Source organism: Papio anubis, chromosome 7 (genome assembly GCF_008728515.1).
Source record: "Papio anubis isolate 15944 chromosome 7, Panubis1.0, whole genome shotgun sequence".
Taxonomy (NCBI): Eukaryota; Metazoa; Chordata; class Mammalia; order Primates; family Cercopithecidae; genus Papio; species Papio anubis.
In genome coordinates, this window is record NC_044982.1 from 5617333 (window position 1) to 5640544 (window position 23212).

Genomic DNA, 23212 nt, shown 5'->3' on the forward strand with positions numbered 1-23212 from the left:
GATATTTTCCCAAAGAAGACATACTAATGGCCAACAGATACATAAAAAAATTATCAGTCACTCTAATCACTAGGGAAACACAAATTAAAATCACAATGAGATACCATCTCTTATCTTTTAGAATGGCTTTCATCAAAAAAATGAAAGGTAACAAATGATGGCAAGGATGCAGAGAAAAGGGAACTCTTCTATATTGTTGGTAGGAATGTAGTTTAGTATAGCCATTGTGGAAAAAGTTATGGAGGTTCCTCAAAAATAAAAATAAAAAATAGAACTACCATATGATCCAGAAACCCTACCCAAAGAAACCAAAATCAATATGTCAAGGGGATATCTGCATTCTTATGTTTATTGCACCATTATTCATGATAGGCAAGATATGGAACCAACTTAAGGTCCACCAAGGGATGAATGAACAAATTGTGGAATATACACACAATGGAATACTATTCATCCTTTTAAAAGAAGAAAATTCTGTCATTTGTGACAGTGTGGATGAACATGGAGGATATTACGCTGAGTGAAATAAGCCAGGCACACAAAGACAAATGCCACATATTCTCTGAGCTGAACTCATAGAAGTAGTGATTAGGATGATGGTTAATGGAGGATGGGGTGAGAGTAAGGGAGGGAATGGGGGGTTGTTGATCACAGAGTACAAAGTCTCAGATAGACAAGAGGAATAAGTTTGACATCTACTGCAAAGCAGGATGACTACAGTCAATGAAACTGTGCTGGGTATTTCAAAATAAGAGAGTAAATTTCAAATGTCTCACAATAAAAATGATAAGTAAACAATAAAAATGATGGATATGTTAACTAGCTTGGTTCAATCATTTCACATTGTACACCTATATCAAAACATCCCATTGTACCCCACAGATGTATACAATTATAACATTTAAAATAATATTAATATTAAATTTTAAAAAGAAAAGAAGATCTAAAATTATTAATCTAAGTCTCCACCTTAGAAAAAAGAGCAAATTAAATCTGAAGTAAGCAGAAGGAGGAAATAACAAAAACTAGAGCAGAAATCATTGAGACTAAAAAGAGAAAATCAGTAGAGAACAATCATCAATAACCAAAAAAAATGGGTTCTTTGGAAAGTTCAACAAAATCAAAAAGCCTCTAGACAGCTAACTAAGAAAAAAAAGAAAAGTCACAAATTACTAATATTAGAAAGAAAGGACATCACTACAGACCCCATGGACATTAAGTGGATAATAAGGGAATAATATAAGCAACTCTATGCCCACAAATTTGATGACATTAAAGAAATGCACCAATTCCTTGAAAGATACAATCTGCCAAAGCTCACACAAGAAAAACTATTTGAATAGGCCTATATCTATTAAAACAAATTTAATCAACAGTTAACTCTCCAAAACAGAAAACACCAGATATGGATGGATTTACAGATTAATTCTTCCAAACACTTAAGAAGAAATTATACCAATTCTATACTCTCTTTCAGAAGATAAACTACTTCCTAACTCGTTCCCAAAGGCCAGCATTACCCAAATACCAAAACCATTAAAAAATATTCAAAGAAAAGAAAAACTACAGGCCAATATCTCTCATGAACATACCTGTCAAAATTCTCAAAAAATATTAACACCACAACCAAGTAGAATTTGTCACGGATATGCAAGCTTGGCTCAACATTTCAAAATCAGTTAATTAATCCATTACATCAACAGACAAAGGGAAAAATATCACAAGATCATATCAATAAATATAGAAAAGCATTTGACAAAATTCAACACTCACTCATGATTAAAAAATAAGGCCAGGCATGGTGGCTTATGCCTATAATCTCGATACTCGGGGAGACCAAGATGGGCGGATCACTTGAGGCCAGGAGTTTGAGACCAGCCTGGCCAACACGACAAAGCCCCGTCTCTACTAAAAATACAAAAACGAGTTGGGGCATGGTGGCACATGCCTGTAATCCCAGCTACTTAGGAGGCTTGTACATGTACCTTCTGCTTAATTTTGCCGTGAACCCAAAATTACTCTAAAAAATATAAAGTCTCTGGCCTGGGGTGGTGGCTCACCCCTGTAATCCCAACACTTTGGGAGGCCCAGGCGGACAGATTGTCTGAGCTCAGGAGTCAAGATGGTGAAACCCTGTCTCTACTAAAATACAAAAAATTAGCCGGGCGTGGCAGCATGTGCCTGTAATCCCAGCTACTCAGGAGGCTGAGGCAGAACGGCTTGAGTCCAGGAGGCAGAGGTTGCAGGGAGCCAAGATTGCACCACTGCACTCCAGCCTGGGCGATCTGACCTCAGGTGATCCGCACACCTCAGTCTCCCAAAATGCTGAGATTATAGGTGTGAGCCACAGTGCCCGGCCTAATTTGTCTGTATTTTAAATATGGGACAATAAATGACCACAAGCATACCATCTTACCCCACAATAGGAACACTGACAATATAAACCATTGTCTATGTGCTGCCCTTAAACATTCAACAGATTGGCAAAGCGAGGTGGCTCATGCCTGCAATCTCAGTACTTTGGGAGGCCAAGGCAGGCATATCATGAGGTCAAGAGATTGAGACCATCCTGGCCAACATGGTGAAACCCTGTCTCCACTAAAAATACAAAAATTGGCTGGGCATGTTGGCGCGTGTTTGTAGTCCTAGTTACTTGGGAGGCTGAGACAGGAGAATCACTTGAACCTGGGAGGCGGAGATTGCAGTGATCCCCAGCATGGTGACAGAGAGAGACTCCGTCTCAAAAAATATATATATATATATATATGTGTGTGTGTGTGTGTGTGTGTGTGTGTGTGTGTGTGTGTATGTTCAACAGATTAGGTCACTTGAGGAAATGTAATTTAGCTGGGGTGCAAAAATAAAATGGAATAATCCTCAACTCTAAAAGTCATTTAAAAACTTCCTTATTTTCTTTAATGTTCTCAGTTGTGTCGAATGGAAATAGAATTTTGTTTTTGTTTACAATCATTTCTATCACTGGGCAACGCACAGAGCTTTTTTTTTTTTTTTTGAGACGGAATCTCACTCTGTTGCCCAGGCTGGAGTGCAGTGGCGCCATCTCGGCACAGAGCTTTTTTACTTTATTTAAAAATGTGCCCATTTATTTCTCTAAAATAATAAAAAGCACGAACAACTCCCCACAAATCAAGAAGACAAAAATTCACTTAAATCCATTCCTACACTTTTTACCCACAGAAGTAAGAGCCATAATTTTCACCACTGAAAAATAATTAAATCAGGTATGGTGCATCTATTGTGTAAAGTAAGAGCAGATTTAAGAAAGAACAGCCTACATGCATTTAAATCTTTCAAGGGGCATTTGTAGGACTGTACAAGATTAATTATAAACTCTCATTCACACCACATTGTAATCAGTGGCCAAAGAATGGCCTGGAATATTATTTACTGATTTATCTGGCACCCAACACAAGAATAAAAGCTATTACAAGTATCCATCTGTGTGTTTTCTACCCAGATGGTAAAAGTCTAGAACTTTATTCCCAATAATGGATCTCATTTATACAATACAGAATTAGGTAAATTTAAACACTTTTTTATGGTAAAATTTCGCCAAAATAGTCCATGCTAGACTCTACTTTATGTATCTCTTTATTCATTTTTTGTTTCGCTTATTCATTTAGTAAGCATTCATGAACAATTATTTGTTTTTTCAGAGAAAACACAGTATGATCAGCCCATCAACAACCCAGAATTGTAATACAATTAAATGCAACTATACACATGAACCTGACCCCGTATGGGAAGAGCCTAGTTTTAGGTCTTTTTGTTTTGCTTTTTTTTTTACCCAAACGTCAGTAAGATACTACAGGATAAATAATTCACACTTTTTTAACACATGCTCCTCTTCAGTCCATGTTGTACCTCAGTGGTTCTCAACTGGGGCCAATGTTGCCCCCCACAGATGAAATTTGCCAAAGTCTGAAGAAATGTTTGATTGTCACACTGGGAGGAGGGTCAATATTGGCATCTACTGAGTAGAAGCCAATGAAGTTACTACACATCCTACAATATACAAGACAATCCTGCACCATAGAGAATTACCCAAAATGTCCATACAGCCAAAGTCAAAAAACACTGCTTTATGTTCCTCAAATAACTGAATACATTCACTCCTGTGTATACATTCACTCATATCATCAATATCTGTGAACATACAGACTGCATCAGAAATATGAATGGCATTAACACCTGTCCATTTGCTCATTACTCCCAGACTAGATCATATTTTCTTGTGTTCATTAAGAAACAGCACCACCTAAATAATGCAGGACAAACAACATTGATTTCTAGGTACTTATCTCTCTATATATACTCCTTACCCAAATAAGTATCAGATTTAATCAATTTATGTTGAAACTGAGTGCTTCAGAAGTGTGTTAATAATAATAAATACATTATACATTCTCATAATTAGGCCACAAATGGCTCTACTTGTCTTCCTTTATTTACATATTTGTTTCATTTTTCATTTACTAAATCTTTTCTAGTAATACAATCCACACCTATGAACCTCAACCGCCTAAGAACAAAATCCCAAATAATTCTAACTTCTACTATAATATCATTTACCATATAGGTGTTAACTAGGTCTCCTCTTGTAATGGACCTCAGAGTTACAGGGTTTAATCAAAATCATCGATTCAGACACCCCAGAATACTCATCATTGGTCTAGGCCTAGCATTCCTTTTTTATTCATTCATTCATACTTTATTGTTTCACTCATTGAGCCACTAACAACAAAGCCAATAGACACAAATCAAAAAAATCTAAGAATGAGATCCTTGAATATTACTGACATCTATAAACTTATTTTACATAGAAGTGACACTGCATTTTTTTAGAATGGATCTAAGCATTATACAAATAATGAACTACACTTCCTTGCTTCATACCAAACTCACATTAATATTTCATCCAGACTTTCTTGTATTTAATTTGTCCATATTTTAAAGATAGTACGTGAGGTAGCCAGCCTCCAAAATGGCTCCCAAAGCCCATGTCTCCTGGTACGCATAGCCTTGTGTAGCTTCTTTCCATATTAAATCATGACTGCCTATGTTACCAATAGAATACTGTGGAAATGATGGTGTATGACTTCTGGAGCCAGATTATAAATACTTTGAGAGTTCCACATTTCTCTGTCTTAGATTGATTGCTCTAGGGGACATCAACTGCCATGTTGTGAGGATACTCAAGCAGTCCTGAGGAAGAGTCCATTTGTGATGAAACTGTGGCTTCCCATAATCAGCACCAACTTTCCAGCCGTGTAATTGAAGCAGACTCTCTAATACAGTCAAGCTTTCAGATGACTGCAACTTCATCTGACATCTTGCCTGCAACTTCACAAGAGACCCTAAGCCAAAACTGCCCCCAGTAAGCCTCTCCTGGATTCCTGCCACATAGAAACCGTGAGAAATAATAAATGTTATTGTAGTTTTAATCCATTACATTGTTCAGTAATTCATTACACAGCAAAAGATAATAATACAATAGAATGAACAACTGTGGAACCACCATCTTAACTCACAATGAGGACACTGACACTATCTTCCTCTTCCTATCTAGAGGATATTCACTCCTCTATTCACTCCTCTAGCTTCACCCTAGAGGAGTGAATAGCCTTGATCTTTAACATTAAAGAAATGTGTGTAAATCAACCATGGCACAAAATAAAATACAATATTAAAAACCTCTGAAAAATAAAAGCCCTCCATCATTTGTAATGGACCTAAGTTGGGCTGAATTAAGACTAATCATAAACTTTGGTTCACTTCCATTATTGGTTTTTGCATGGTATGCTTTTCATATATGTATATATTTAGCCGTTTATTCTTCTAACATAATTTAGTGATGAACAAGCCACCTAAACCCAGGACATGAGTTGTGACTATTATCTGCAACAGTCTCTGAGCTCCTTAACCACAGAGGTGAAACACCCATATCTTTATTGTTATTGAATAATTAGGTGTGGCATGTTCATTGTGTGAAGGAAAATACACATTTTAGAAAAAAATGAAACAGCAAAGACTTAACTCCTTTTAGAAACTCTTTTAGATTAATCATAAGCCTTGGTTCCTAACACATTCTCATTATTGAGTCAAGAATAACCATACCTTTTGGATTTATTGTTTAATTTTTAATATAATGAACCCTTAAATCCATCCAACACAAGAGTAATAAATGTAACCATTACAACTATCCATTTGTATACTCCCTAACCACATAAACACCCAAACCTCATTAATCTTTTTTAAGGGACTGTATTTGAGCATTGCTGAGAGTGTGCCATGAAGCAGTGATCCAAGATTTACCTTAATTTAAGCATTTACTGACTCACTTGTGTTCTTTCTTTTATTTAATTACCCCAAAAATAATTTGATGATTTATTCATCTTTTTTTAAAAAAAGAATAAAACCAAACAGTAATCCAGAAGTGGAATACCATTTCATGCAACTGTTGACATGCACTTTGTCCAAAGTGAGATCCATGTAGATTTCTTTTTTTTTAATCTGTAAAAATGGGTTAATTGTTATCTTTGTTTGATGACACATTGGCCAATCGTCTATATTCTTTTAAATAATTGAAACACAAACTCATTTGTTCATTCGCTTTTTACAATACATCAAAATGAATAAAATCAAAGAAACTGGACAAGAACACTGACTAATATCTGTTTGTATGCTCACTTGCCCAAAAATACAAATGGCTAGATCATTATTATTTTTTTAAATAATGTTCAGTGAACAGAATTGGATTAATAATACCTACGATCATATTCTCAATATTAGTCCACACCTGGCCTTCTTTCAATTAGGCAATTATTGGAAAAATTACTTTTAATATAAATGATTTGTTTGTTTTCTAAATAAAACCAACAACCCAACATCAGTCCAAAATTACAACAGGGACTCTCATGAAATTAGATATGTCTTTTATGGAAAATTGTAAGGGGGACTTAATCTATTTATGTTATGAAACTCAGTGTTTCAGAAAATAACAACAATTAGTAATAATCCTTGTTTCATTACAGACTTGCATAATTAGCCCATCATTAATTTCTGCATCTTTATTCTTGCACTGGTTCACTTCTCATACCATTCACAGCATGAAAAACTGAGAATCAGATCTTTGGCTATTCCTAACTTTTGCTGTAAGCCCCTTTCCCACAGAAGAAATAACTAGTTTCTTTTTTCTCTGAAAATCAAAATCTTTGATTCCTACAGCTCAGAATGCTAATGATTGGCTATACTTGACATACTTTATTCATCGTTTATTTCTTTATTCATTGTTCATTAATAACAGTATAATCAATTCTCATGAATCAAAAAGCTCAAAAACAACATCTGTGACTACTAATAATTGTATATATGTCCATTGAGCACAAAGCTAATAGATGAGGTCAATTTTTGCAACATATGTGTGTGTGTGTATTTGCATACATATACATATACACACACATATATGCACTTTTTGCACATATAAATTAATCAACATCCTTGTTTCATGTCAGTTCCATGCTACTCACTGGTCCACAGTTGGCCCTTTTTCAAGTGCCAAAGATGACGTAATAAATTACCAAGGAATCATAATCTTGCTGCACAACTAGAACACTGACAATATTGTCCATCTTCCTATGTGCTCCTCCCTCAAGGAATTAATTATCAGTGGAGAGGTACTTAACTGAATCACAGTGCAAAAATAAAACAGAATTTGAATCGTCTCTGAAAATGAATGAAACACCCTGTATCTTTTTTATTGAATTTTACTAGTGCTGAATCAGATTAATCATAAATCCCAATTCTGAACATATTCTTATCACTGGTCCATATTGGTGTTACCTAGTTTTATTTATTAATATATCCAGTTATTATTTTAATAAATTCAGGCAACACCTATAAACCAACCTCCCAATCCAAGAACAGTAAACGCTAATTGTTACTTACATAAATCTCTTCTCTCCTTACCCGCAGAGGTGAAAGCCAAGATCTTTAGCATTAGAGAATGATTAAACCAGTTCTTCACCATAATGTGCTCATTTGGTGAAGTAAAATACATATTTTCAAGAGAAAGAAAGACCCTACAGTTAGACTTTTTAATGGAAATTTGTTTGGCAGTATTAGATTAATCATAAACTTGGGTCACCTCATCATTGCCCAAAAATGGCACTCCTTATTTATTGACTTGTGTAGTTTGGGCTTTTAAATAATACAATGAATATCAACATGAGAATAAGAGCCATATCTATCATAAATATCTGTCTACATACTCCCTATCCATAAATTTAACAGATAGGTGATCATTTTTGGTGGATCTCACTTGTGTAAAATTAGATAAATATAAACCTTCATTTTATGGCATATTCTCATCTATGACACAGAATCTTTCTGATTTATATGTCTAGTGATTTGCTTATTTATTCATATATACAATTATGCATGGAATAAATTACATATCTGTTTTGCTAAAGAATTACTCCATGGAAATTTCAATGTATGCTTTACCCAAAGCAGGGGCAACCTGGAGCTCTATTTATCTGGATAACATTAGAGTATAACTGGAGTAATCATTATCTTTGGTTCATAACACATGTTCCTCATTGGCCCATGCTTGACCTTCCCTTAAGTAATTGATCTAGATATGAACAACCTCCTGTATTCCCTTAGAACAACATATCAGTAACAATGGACTCCAAGACGAAAGATACGAACTGTCAATATCTGTCTACATGTTCATAGCCCACAGCTACAGTCAACAAAATCCTCCTCTTTTAATTTTCTTAAAAATAAAACTCACTAAATAACGTTGGATTAATTATAACCCTGGTCATATGACACATTCTCAATATTGGTTCATGTTTGGCTCTATCTCAATAAAATATAGTAAACCCACTAGCAGCCCAGAACTGAAATACTCTATGATCTCTCTCTATGAACTTAACCCAAGTTAACCCAAGTTAGAAGCGCCTAGATCCCACTTTCTCTATATGGACATCAGTAGGGTAGAATGGGATTAGTCATAAGCTTGCTCCACACTGTCCAGAGTTGACCCTTGAGATATAATTATATTCATTCAACTTAAAAAACAATATATAATTACCAGAGATCTTAGATTCTATACTTGAACACAAAACAACCCACATGCTCATTACCCATAGAAATAACTGACTCTATCCCTTGCCATTTTTTGTTGTTTTTTATAAAATTCAGTAGATACAACTAGATGGATCATAACTGGTGTCATGTAACACATCCTCAAATTGGCACATATTTGCTCCTTTTCTGTTACAGTCATGTAATATTTTATGTAAATATTTTCCCTTCTTAATAAACTGACAACCAGCAACCTCTTACCAATCCAGAATGCCAACATGGACACTTAGATGCATCTATCTATGTGTTTCTGTGTGTCTGGAGCTCCTATGTACTCCAAACGACAGCTTTTGCCTATGTATTATATTGAAATTCAGTATTCTACAAATATATTACTAGTAATACTTGTTTCATGACATGCTGTCATAAATGGTCCACATATGATAGTCTTTATCTTCACTTACACATCACTTTGTTAATGCATTCATTGATTCACTTACAATCCCTACCTAAGCACTCACTGAAGCCGAAGAACCTGAACTTCTACTCTGAACTCCACTCCCTTACAGAGAAGAGCAAGGTCTCTTTCTAATGGACTTCAGAGTTTAGGGTTTAATCAAAATTAATGATTCATATGCCCCAGAACTATTCATCACTCACTTTTTTCTCATGTATTTACTTATACACTGTTTATTGACTATGCATACTATTTCATTAATGGTTTCACCCACAAAATAATTTACATGAATCACAAAAACCCAAGAACAAGACCTCTGACTGTTGCAGAATGCTATCTCCACGCTCATTTCCCACAGAGCTGGTAGACGAGATCTCTTTTTAATTGGGACTCAGACTGTGCCTATAATTAATCAATAACCTTGCTTCCTACCCATCCCATGTGTCACTGCTCTTTGCTCAATCGTCTTTCACTTAATTTACTCATAACTTAACAGCAGTACAATGAACAGTCTATCATCTCATTCCACAACTGGAACACCGGCAATTCGTTCCATATTTGTAGGTGCTCCCTTCCCAACAATGTAAAAGCCTAGATCTTTATTAACAGAGAAATCTTCTTAAAATATGGTGCACAATAGAGGAGAATATTAAGCAACCATGAAAATGAATACAACCTCCTCCAATTATGTTTGTAAGGGATTCCAGTTGTACCAAAATAAACTCATCTTTGTAAGGGACTTCAGCTGTACTGAAACGAATTCATCTTAACCTATGGTTCATTACATATTCCCAATATTGGTCCACGCATGGCATTGTTTAATTGGTTTTGATTTTGTTATTTTATTTTTAATTGACAGATAAAATTATGTGTATTTATAGTGTACGACATGATGTTTTTTTTTGTTTTTTTTTTTTGTTTGTTTGTTTGTTTTTTGAGGCCGAGTCTCGCTCTGTCACCCAGGCTGGAGTGCAGTGGCCAGATCTCAGCTCACTGCAAGCTCCGCCTCCCGGGTTCCCGCCATTCTCCTGCCTCAGCCTCCCGAGTAGCTGGGACTACAGGCGCCCGCCACCTCGCCCGGCTAGTTTTTTTTTTTGTATTTTTTAGTAGAGACGGGGTTTCATTGTGTTAGCCAGGATGGTCTCGATCTCCTGACCTCGTGATCCGCCCGTCTCGGCCTCCCAAAGTGCTGGGATTACAGGCTTGAGCCACCGCGCCCGGCCCGATGTTTTGAAGTATATATACACTGTCGGTTGACTAACTCTAGCTAATTAATATAAACATTACCTCCCATAGTTGTCATTTTTGTGGCGAGAACACTTCACATCCACTCTCTCAGCATTTTTTAATTCTATTTATGTTTGAGGTAGCCATTCATTCTTTGAATTAATTCGATGGACAACATGAATAGCCCCCTTCAAAGCAAGAACAAGAACTCTGTTACTCACATGTGCCTCTCTGTTTCTTATCCACATAAGTGACAGACATGATCTCCATCACTGGATAACAAATAAGTCAGATCTGGCATATGGAATGTGGAGTGAAAACCAGATTTTAGAAAATTCAAGAAGCAGCACAGATTTAGATTTTTTAAGGGACCTAAGTCCTGTTGTACCAAATTTATATATAAAAAAAAAAACTGCAGTTTTTGTCAAATTCCCAATTAGCCTAAGAATGGCCCTGATTTTATTTATTGACTTGTTTAATTACCAATTTAGGCACTATACGGAAAACTCCTGAACCTATATCCTAAGAAAAAGATAAAAACTATGCATGTTCCAAATTCCATCACTTAAGCCCCACCCACAAAGGTAAGAACCAAGGTGATCTTTTTTATAGGTCTTCCTTGATTAGAATTGGATAAATTTATGTTCCCATTTCTTAACACATTTTCACCAATGGTCTGTGTTTGATCCTAACTTATGAATCTATTCATTTATTTGTTTATTTTTTATTCACTCATGGAACAATTTGTTAGTATTTTTATTTTCTTCAAAGAAAATGCAAAATGGCCTAAAATATTATTGCAAATAACTGATTCTATGCGCTTTATCCACAGTGTGCAGAACCCCATACCCCTTTTATTTCTACAGACACTTTTAATGATAAATTAACCTTATTCATCTATGTTTGTCCTCTTTTAAATAATCGCTTTCCTGCAATCAGTAGGACTGCTATACTCCAACAACAACAAAGCTAAAAATCTAATCAAAAACTCAATCGCTTGTATGGCAACTGCAACAAGAACAAAAAGGTACGTAGGAATATACCTAACCAAAGGGGTGAAAGATCTCTACAAGGAAAACTACAAAACACTGCTGAAAGAAATCATAGATGACACAAACAAATGAAAACAAATCCCACGTTCATGGATGGATAGAATCAATATTGTGAAAATGGCCATGCTACCAAAAGGAATCTACAGATTCAATGCAATTACCATCCAAATACCATCATTATTCTTCACAGAACTAGAAAAAATAATCCTAAAATTCATATGGAACTGAAAAAGAGCCCACATAGTCAAAGTAATACTAACAAATCTGGAGGCATTTCATTGCCCAACTTCAAACTATACTACAAAGCTATAGTCACCAAAACAGTATGATACTTGTATAAAAATAGGCACGTAGACCAATGGAAAAGGAGAGAGAACCCAGAAATAAAACCAAATACTTACAGCCAACTGACCTTCAACAAAGCAAACAAAAACATAAAGTGGGAAAAGCATACCCTACTCAACAAATGCTGCTGGGATAATTGGCCAGCCGCATGTAGAAGAATACAAAAGCCAACTCAAAATGGATCAAAGACTTAAAATCTAAGACCTGAAACCATAAAAACTCTGCAATATAACATCGGAAAAGCTCTTCTAGATATTGGCCTAGGCAAAGAGTTTTGACCAACAACACAAAAACAAATGCAACAAAAACAAAAATAAATAGATGGGACCTAATGAAACTGAAAAGCTTCTGAACAGCAAAAGAAATAATCAGCAGAGTAAACAGACACCCCTCAGAGTGGGAGAAAATACTTGCAAGCTATGATCTGACAAAGGACTAATAATCAGAAACTACAAGGAACCCAAACAAATCAGTAAAAAAACAAAAATAATCTATCAAAAAGTGGACAAAGGACATGAATAGACAATTTCCAAAACAAGATATACAAATGGCCAACAAACATATGAAAAAATGTTCAGCATCACTAATTACCAGGGAAAATGCAAATTAAAACCACAATAGGATGCCACCTTACTCCTGCAAGAATGGCCATAATTTAAAAATCAAAAGTTAATCAATGTTGGCATGGATGTGGTGAAAAGGGAACACTTTTACACTGCTGGTGGGAAGGCAAACTAGTACAACCACTATGGAAAACAGTATGGCGATTCCTTAAAGAATTAGAAGTAGAACTACCATTTAACCCAGCAATCCTACTACTGGGTATCTATCCAGAGGAAAAGAAGTCATTATATGAAAAAGACACTTGTACACGCATGTTTATAGCAACACAATTCACAATTGCAAAGATATGAAACCAGCCTACATGCCTATCAACCTGCGAGTGGATAAGGAAAATGTGTATATATATCCACCAACTGGAATACTATTCAGTCATGAAAAGGAACAAAATAATGGCATTTGCAACAACCTGGATGGAGTTGAAGACCATTATTCTCAGTGAATTAACTTAGGAATAAAACCAAACATCGTATGTTCTTACTTGTAAGTGCAAGCTAAGCTATGAGGATGCAAAGGCATAATAATGACATAATGAACTTTGGGGACTCAAGGGGAAGGCTGGTAGGGGATGAGGAATAAAAGACTACACATTGGGTACAGTGTACACTGCTCAGGTGACAGATGCACCATCACCACTAAAGAACTTACCCATGTAATCAAAAATGACCTATTCCCCCAAAACTATAAAAATAGAAAATTTTTTAAAATTGCACAATGGTTAATATATAGTAAACAATTATTGTTAGCTATATTACTAACAGTTGTATTATTTTTTATTATTTTATTATTATAGTTTTATTTTGTCATTGCTATGAGGGAAGTATTGTTCTTGATGCTACAGTTAACAAAAAAAATTCTGTCAATAAAAAATAAGCAAATAAATAAATAATCCCTTCCTTCATATGCTTAGAATAACAACATCAAAATTTGTTAACCTACATACCCTGAACAAGAGCTCTAAATAAGACTAACATCTGCCCATAAGCTCAACAGTTGGTGCCTGCTTGATCTTTCAATTAGGTAGTTCTGTAAGCAATTATTTCTGTTCCCTTCTTTTCCCTTTTCATATTAAAATACGGAACAAAATTAACAGCTGGCAACCCAGAAACATACATCTGCCCATATGTTCCTAACCAATATGGTAACAGCCTTGAACTATTTACTTACTAGAACTCAGCTTCTCAGAAATATTTAATAATAATTTATATCTCATTACATACTCTCATAATTGGTGCATATCCAGCCCTCTTTGGCTGAATTCATTGGTATGTGTCTTTATTTACTCATGCACTGATTTACTACTAATAGTAGGATTCATATCAGATCTGCAAAATCCTAAGCACGAGATGCTTATATTCCTCACTGCAGCTACAAGCTCATGTCCCCCTGAGGCAGTAAACTAGGCTTGTTTTTACAATGAACCTCAGAGTCATATAGTTTAATCAAAATCCTCGATTTAAGCACCCCAGAGTACTTATCATTGGTTTAGTTTTGAGACTTTTTATTTATTTACACAGTTGTTTGTTGATTTAGTTCATTAATTGACTAAAAATTACTTAATCAATATTCATGAATCACAACAAAGCAAGAATAAGATATGTGAATGTTATAACTGATATATGTAGGCTAATTTCTCCAAGAGCTGATCCACCAAATCTCCTTCTACAGAGGATCTCACTGTTACACATACGGACCAACCAAAATCCTTATGCAGTCTCACACTCAACGTGGCCCAGGCAGGGCCCTCTTTCTCTAGCCTTTCCTCAACTATTTTCAAATTTTAAATATTTAGCAAAGAACATAAAGGAACATAATGTTTTCCTTCACTGACAACATTTTTTTCCTTCCTTGTGTTTTCTCTGCAATAGCTTAGAAACCTAAATCTTTATCAATGGCAGAATGTGTAAATTAAGAGTAGTGAAAAAGTGAAATACTAAACAATTGTAAACTGAATGAAATATCTTCTTCCATCCACTTTTTCGCAGAATCGACTTGTTCAGAATTATATCTATCTTAAATTTTGTTTCAGGGTACATTTTCACCAATGCTCATTCTTTTTTTTAAGTTTTATTTTATTCTTAAAATAAAATAAAATGTTATTTAATTGACAAATCCTTCTTGACCCTCTTTATGTATTCATCTATTTGCTTATTTACTGTTTAATTTGTAATAGGCTAATTTAATCTTATATCTATCTTTTGAAAGAAAATTAACAAGGATAAATCTACCAGCATCCAAAACTGAATATAACATGAACCCATCTGTGAACATTAAGCAGTTAGGGGTCCAGACATTATAACCTTTATATGGACATCAGCAGTATAGAAATGACTTTATCCTAATACTTGCTTCATAATTTATGACCATCACTGGTCTGTCATTTGTCTTCTTTTAACTTATTGTGACATAAACTTCTTCATTCATTCCCTTACAATCCATAGCTGAGAATCCAAAGAAACTGTTCAAAAACTCTGAATAAAACTAACATCTGTCAATCTGCCCATTACCCACAGAGATAATCAACTAGATCTTCATTCTCATTGTTGTTCAATGAACTCAATGACTAGAACTGGATTAATATTAATTCTTATCACCTCACACCTTCTCAACACTGGTCGTCTTCCATTTTCTTATTTCCGTAAAAATCTCTACCTTAGAAATAAGAGCAACCATCCATCCCTGTGCTTGTGTGTATTTTATTGACTTCAATGCTTCAAAAACATAATAATAATCCATTGGTTCATGCTTGGTTTTCTTTTTTTATTCATTTACACATTTGTTTAATAAGTTCACCTGTAATCCCAGCACTTTGGGAAGCCTAGGCGGGCAGATCATTTGAGGTCAGGGGTTCGAGACCAGCTTGACCTACATAATGAAACCCCGTCTCTACTAAAATACAAAAATTAGCCGGGCATGATGGCAGGCACCTGTAATCCCAGCTACTCGGGAGGCTGAGGCAGGAGAATTTTCTGAACCCAGGAGGCAGAGGTTGCAGTGAGCCAAGATCACACCATTACACTCCAGCCTGGGCAACAGAGTGAGACTCCTTTTCCAAAAAAAAAAAAAAGTTAATTTATACATTTGTTCAATTTGTTTAATTATTTACTCATCAATTCACTTAAACAATACCAATGTAATCAATACCATCAAGATCCTGCTACAGGCCCATCTATGAAAGTAGGAGACTGGGTATCTCTCACAGTGGATTTCAGTGGTGCCTACATGGATTAATCCTGCCCACACTGAGCACTTGCATGCTTAATCCTCTTCCATTTAGTCAGCTGCTTAATCAGGTATTTGTTGTTAGTAATTGTCTTTGAAACAAAAAAAACTGAAGACTAGCAAGACACCACCAACAAAATAAAACAGCATGGATTATTACATGATCTTTTCATATCTTCCTTACCTAAATAAACTAACCATCCTTACCTAAAAGAATTAACCATTAAACCATAGCCATTATTTTTACAGGTTTTGGTGCTTAATAAAAACTATTTATAATAGGCCAGACACAACGGCTCATGCACTGAGAGGCCAAGGAGGGTGGATCGCTTGAGCCCAGGAGTTTGAGACCAGCCTAGGCAACACGGTGAAACCTCATCTCTACAAAAAATACAAAAAAATTAGCCAGGTGTGGTGGCATGCGCCTGTGGTCCCAGCTACTAGGGAAGTTGAGGCAGGAGGATGGCTTAAGCCTAAAGGTCGAGGCTATGGTGAGTTGTGACTGTGCCACTGCACTCCAGCCTGGGTGACGGAGTGAGACTCTGCCTCAAAAAAAAAAAAAAAAAAAAGGAAAATAATCCTTGTTTCAGCAGTCTACACTTTAATGTTTAGCATGTGCTGTTTCCATTTTTTTCTCATTCATTTATTCACTTATTAGTGATTAATCACTGATTAGCCAATAATAATACAATCAGTACCCATGGATTAGAAAAACATAAAATTGAATATTCCTCTCATTGGATTATAGCAATGCTGAGCAATAAAAAATTTAATGCCACCTACACAAATACTTGTAAATTTTCTAGAAGCTACAGTATTTAAAAAGTAAAAAGAAACAGGTGAAATCAACTGTAATTGTGTATTTTATTTAGCCCAGTATCTAAAATACTATCTTTTAATCGATATAAATAATTCTAGAAATATTTTACCTTTTTCATATTGAGGCTTCTAAACTCAGTATGTATTTTTCCATGTAGATCACATGTCAATTAGACTAGTCACATTCCAAGTGCACAGTAGTTCCCGTTGCTAGCAGTGATGGTATTAGACAGTGCATGTCTTTAATTTCCCACAGAAATAATATACTAGATATCTTCCTATAATGCATCTAAGTATGACACACATGGATCAATGGATCAATCAACATTCTTCATACATAGCAATGCCACAATTATCACTGGCCCATCCTCAGCCCTCTTTCTTTTAATTTGTCTATATTTCAAAGATGACACAATGAGCTACCATAAATCTACCATCTTCTTGCCCAGTAGAATACTGATAATTACTTTCAATCTTCCCATGTGCTACCCTCTTAAGCAGTTAATGGCATAGGTCTATATCGACAGAGGACTGTTTAAATCAACAGTGATGTAAAATGTATACGAATATTAAACTGCCAGCAACACAAATAAAATAGCCTGACTGTATTCTTAAAGGAAGTGGTGTGGAGTTGGATTAATCATGAACACTGATTCATATAACATTCTCATCATTGGCGCATGTGTGTTCTGTGGTATTTTAATATGTGGAGCTATTTACTTCTTTTAAGTAATACAGTCAACATCTGTGAGCAAATTATCCAAACAAAGAACAAGGACCCTGACTGTCCTGTCATCAGCCTCCATGCTCCTTGCCCACAGAGAAAGCAGCCCGGCCCTCATCGTTACAGAATAGCTGATCACCTGCGGTGTACTCACTCTGTAGAAGAGAAAGCAAGTGTGAAAAGGTGTGAAAAAGACTAGATTTAAACTTTTTAAAGAAATATTAAAATTGCAAAATACTGGATTAACCATAACCCTTGGCTTGTGCCACATTCCCAATATTGGTCCATGGCTCGCCCTCTTTCTCACCACTGACCCACAATTAACACTTCCTTCTTAATTGACTTAATCAATTGATTATTTTAATTATTAACTTAATAAACACCATTGAGTGAATCACCTAAAATAAAAATGAGAATGATGACCATTACAAATCCCGTCTATATGTCCCCTCTTATATGAATGACAGGCCCAGGTAGGGAGAGCCCACATTATCTGCCCAGCAGGACTAGAGTTGCCGTGGGGTGGCACTGCTCAGTGCCTCCTATTCTTTTTGTAAGTGGGAGTAGTTCTTGTGGCCTTCATGTCTATAGAATATTTACCATACAGGAGACAGATAACCTATTTATTTCAGGTCTTAGGAAAACACCACGAATCTACCATCAAAACCAAGAAAAACAGTAGTATATTATAGAGATAGATATATAATTGATAGATAGATAGATAGATAGATAATCTTTTAATCCTTAACCATAACTGGAGAAACAGAAACCTTTATATAATGGACTTAATCTGTTCAGAAATGTATGGATATAATATTTGGTTCATGACACACTTTCTTTTATTTATTTATTTTTTGAGACAGAGTCTCGCTCTGTTGCCCAGGCTGGAGTGCAGTGGCACAATCTCGGCTCACTGCAAGCTCCACTTCCTGGGTTCATGCCATTCTCCTGCCTCAGTCTCCTGAGTAGCTGGGACTACAGGTGCCCACCACCATGCCTGGCTAATTTTTTTTTTTTTTTTTTTTGTATTTTTAGTAGAGACGGAGTTTCACTGTGTTAGCCAGGATGGTCTCAATCTCCTGACCTCGTGATCCGCCCACCTCAGCCTCCCAATGTGCTGGGATTACAGGCGTGAGCCACCACACCCGACTCATGACACACGTTCATCACTGGTCCATGCTTAGGCTTCTTTATGTATAATGACAATGAGTTGCATCCATCTACATATTCCTCACTAACAAATGTAACATGAGATCTTTTATTTATGGACTACACTTGTGGTGACTTAAATTAATCACAAACCCTGGTCTATGTCACATTATGATCCTTGCCACATGCAATGGAATCTCTAGTGTTTATTAATCATTTTTGAAGTAAATAATTTCATATGATGAATATCCACAAAGCCGCTATTCAACACACTATGACTTTGACAATACATTTTTGATCCTTTACCACCAAGATACATAGACCTTCAACATTAGAGAAATGTTCACAGAAACTATGTGGTACACATTCATGTAATGCTCAATAGTCATAAAATAAATGAATAAGCCTATGTTGTTTTTTCATGAATGAAAGACATTTTTTGTCAGTGAGTCTCAATTGTACAGAACTGGATTAATCATATTTGTTTCAAGGAACATTCCCATCACTGGTTAATATGGTTTGGCTATGTGTCCCCACCCACATCTTATCTTGAATTGTACTCCCATAAATCCCACATGTTGTGGGAGGGACCTGGTGGGAGATAATTTGAATCATGGGGGCGGTTCCCCCATACTGCTCTCATGGTAATGAATAAGTCACACGAGATCTGATGGCTTTATCAGGGGTTTCTATTTGTGCATCTTCCTCATTTTCTTTTCCCACCACCATGTAAGAAGTGCCTTTCACCTCCCGCCATGATTCTGAGGCCTCCCCAGCCATGTGGAATTGTAAGTCCAATTAAACTTCTTTTACTTCCCAGTCTCGGGTATGTCTTTATCAGCAACAAGAAAACAGACTAATACAGTAAATTGGTACCAGGAGTGGGGTTTGTTGCTGAAAAGATACCCAAAAATGTATGAGTGATTTTGGAATTGGGTAACAGTTCCAAAAGTCAGAAGTTGGAACAGTTTGGAGGGCTCAGAAGAAGATAGGAAAATGTGGGAAAGTTTGGAACCTCCTAGAGACTTGTTGAATGGCTCTGACAAAAATGCTGATAGTGATATGAAAAATAAGGTCCAGGCTAAGGTGGTCTCAGATGGAGATGAGGAATTATCTCCTAATATGTCAGTCTAATGCCTAAGTAACCTTTTGCAAACTGGAGCAAAGGTGATTCTTGTTATGTTTTAGCAAAGAGACTGGCAGCATTTTGCCCCTGCCCTAGAGATTTTTGAGAGAGATGATTTACAGTATCTGGTGGAAAAAATTTCTAAGCAGCAAAGTATTCAAAAAGGGGCTTGGGTGCTATTAAAAGCATTCCATTTTAAAAGAGAAACAGCATAAAAGTTCAGAAAATTTGCAGCCTGGCAATGTAGCAGAAATGAAAAACCCTTTTTCTGAGGAGAAATTCAATCTGGTTGCAGATATTTGCATAAGTAACAAGGAGCTGAATGTTAATCCCCTAGACAATGGAGAAAATGTCTCCAGGGCATGTCACAGGTCTTCATGGCAGCCCCTCCCATAACAGACCCAGAAGCCTAGGAGGAAAAAAATGGCTTTGTGGGCCGGGCCCGCAGTTTCCACACTGTGTGCAGCATACGGACTTGGTACCCTGCATCTCAGCCACTCCAGCCATTGCTAAAAGGGACCAAGGTAAAACTCGGCCCAAGGTTTCAGAGGGTGCAAGCCCTAAACCTTGGCAGCTTCCACATGGTGTTGAGCCTGAGGGTGCAGAGAAGTCAAGAATTAAGGTTTGGGAACCTCTGCCTAGATTTCAGAAGATGTATGGAAACACCTGGATGCCCAGGCAGAAGTTTGCTGCAGGGGTGGGGCCCTCATGGAGAACCTCTGCTAGGGCAGCACAGAAGGGAAATGTGGGGTTGATGGCCCCCCACAGTGTCTCTACTGGGGCACCACTTAGTGGAGCTGTGAGAAGGGGGCCACCATCCTCCAGACCCCAAAATGGTAGATCCACCAGCTTGCACCATGTGCCTGGAAAAGCCGCACTCAATGCCAGCCTGTGAAAGCAGCCAGCAGGGAGGCTATACCCTGCAAAGCCACAGTGAGGGAGCTGCCCAAGACCATGGGAACTCACCTCTCACATCAGCGTGACCTGTGTGAGACCTGGAATCAAGGGAGATCATTTTGGAGCTTTAAAATTTGACTGCCCCACTGGATTTTGGACTTGCATGGACCTTGTAACCACTTTGTTTTGGCCAATTTCTCCCATTTGGAATGGCTGTATTTACCCAATATCTGCACCCCTGTTGTATCTAGGAAATAAATAGTTTGCTTTTGATTTTACAGACTCATAGGCAGAAGGGACTTGCCTTGTCTCAGATAAGACTTTGGACTGTGGACTTTTGGATGCCGAAATGAGTTAAGACTTTGTGGGACTGTTAGGAAGGCATGATTGGTTTTGAAATGTGAAGAGATGAGATTGGAGGGACGATGGGCAGAATGATATGGTTTGGCTCTGTGTCCCCACCCAAATCTCATCTTGATTGTACTCCCGTAATTCCCACATGTTGTGGGAGGGACCTGGTGGGAGATCATTTGAATCATGGGTGCTGTTCCCCCCATACTGTTCTTGTGGTAGTGAATAAGCCTCACAAGATCTGTTGGTTTTATCAGGGGTATCCATTTTTTCATCTTTCTCATTTTCTCCTGCCTCTACCATGTAAGAAGTGCCTTTCACCTCCTGCCATGATTCTGAGGGCTCCCAGCCATGTGGAACTGTAAGTCCAATTAAACCTCTTTTTCTTCCCAGTCTTGAGTATGTCTTTATCAGCAGTGTGAAAACAGACTAATACAGTGCCTCATAACTAACTCTTTTATTTAACTTTTGTATTTATATATTCATATTTAATATTCAAAAAACTGCCATGAACCAACCACTTAACACAACTGACTAATGTAGTAGCTTTAAAATTTGACCGCCCCACTGGATATCAGACTTGCATGGGCCAGTAGCCACATGTGACTATTTAAATTTAAATTAATAAAAATTAAGTAATATTAAAAATTCAGTTACTCATGAACACCAGCCACATTTCAAGGACTCAATAATCACATGGGACTAGTAGCTACCATACTGTACAGAACAGATTACAGAACATTTCCATCACTGCAGAAAGTTCTATTTGGGACGGGCATGGTGGCTCGCACCTGTAATCCCAGGTTCGCACCTGGGATACGTCTTTATCCCAACAGACAGTCTAATGTCTAAGTATCCTATCTGTTACCAGGTGTCCCTCTCACAGGAAACTTATTTACACTGACAGTCCCCCTGTGGTTCTTGTCTGACCTATGTCCAGTCTATTCCTACCAAGGTAGCTACTCTCTAGGAGATCCCTGACCAGTAAAGAAGTTCGATAGAAGTGTGTTGGTCAGGTGAGACACAGAGGAAGCAACTCAACAAAACCCTTGAAATGAAACAACAGAAGCAGTTTATTACTTACAGATCCTGCATGCCTCAAAGGACCAGTGGAAAGGGAAAAGCCTGTATTGCAGGCTATGGCATTTCCCAAGCAGGTTTCCTGCAGAGAGTTCTCACTGGTGCATTTAGAGCAAGCCAGTATAACTGTGTGGTCCACATAGGCTGTGGGGTCAGTGTATCTAGCTGTTCCTTAGGAAGGTAGTATCCTGGAGGTGGCTGTACAAGGTAGTTATCTGGATCTATCACATTAAGAACTGGGAGGAGGTGGAGAACTACAAACTGTGTCAAGGGTGACTAAGCCTGCTTCTGGAATGAGAAAGTTAAACTTAGGTTCAAAATGCATGCTGAAGCTACATACAATAAAAAGAAATTATGACAATGAGATATGATCACCTTTGTCCCATGTTTGCTCTCTCTTGTTTTATTCATGTGTTTGTTCATTCATTCATTTACTTATTTATGAACACACTTGAACAACTCTCCAGCCAAGATTTAAGAACATGAACTATTAATTACATTTTATTTAAGTACCTTATCTACCCAAGTAAGAATAAAAATTCTCATAAATGTTGCATGACTACATAAACTACGATTTGTCCATTCTGTGCAACAAACAGCAACTATTAGAAAATTAAACACCCTGGATCATTTTTAATGGCCTTTACTTGTGTAGAATTTAATTAATAAGCCTCACTTTACATGAAATATTATCCTCATTATCTATGCTTGGCCCTTTTAAATTTTATTTATCACTTTAAACAAAAATAATGAAAGAACAATGATGAATCCTATTCAACAAACAGAAAATGGCCAATACCTTACCTCCCTATGTGACCCTCTGCCACCGACTTAACATCCCAAACTTCTTCAATAGGGAAGTGTTGATGCAAAAGTGTAGTGCATAAATTAATAGTGGAATGCTACTGAAATGAATGAAACAGCATAAATATTTGTGTTTTGATGTCTCTCCAATTTGCAGAACTGTGCAATCATAAATCTTAGATTATGATATATTGTCTTCATTAGTCCATGCTTGACTCTCTTTG

At 36.7% G+C, this 23212-nt stretch overlaps 1 long non-coding RNA gene and 2 other non-coding genes across 4 annotated transcripts in view; all 3 read right to left on the reverse strand.

The window, feature by feature from the left end:
* Window positions 1-23212, reverse strand: part of LOC116275684 — a 146142-nt gene that overhangs the window by 96732 nt on the left and 26198 nt on the right. The window lies entirely within an intron of this gene.
* Window positions 4625-4696, reverse strand: LOC116276199. Its single transcript, XR_004185633.1, has one exon. It is a non-coding gene; the product is annotated as a small nucleolar RNA SNORD113/SNORD114 family (small nucleolar RNA).
* Window positions 14233-14304, reverse strand: LOC116276207. The gene has a single exon (XR_004185638.1). It is a non-coding gene; the product is annotated as a small nucleolar RNA SNORD113/SNORD114 family (small nucleolar RNA).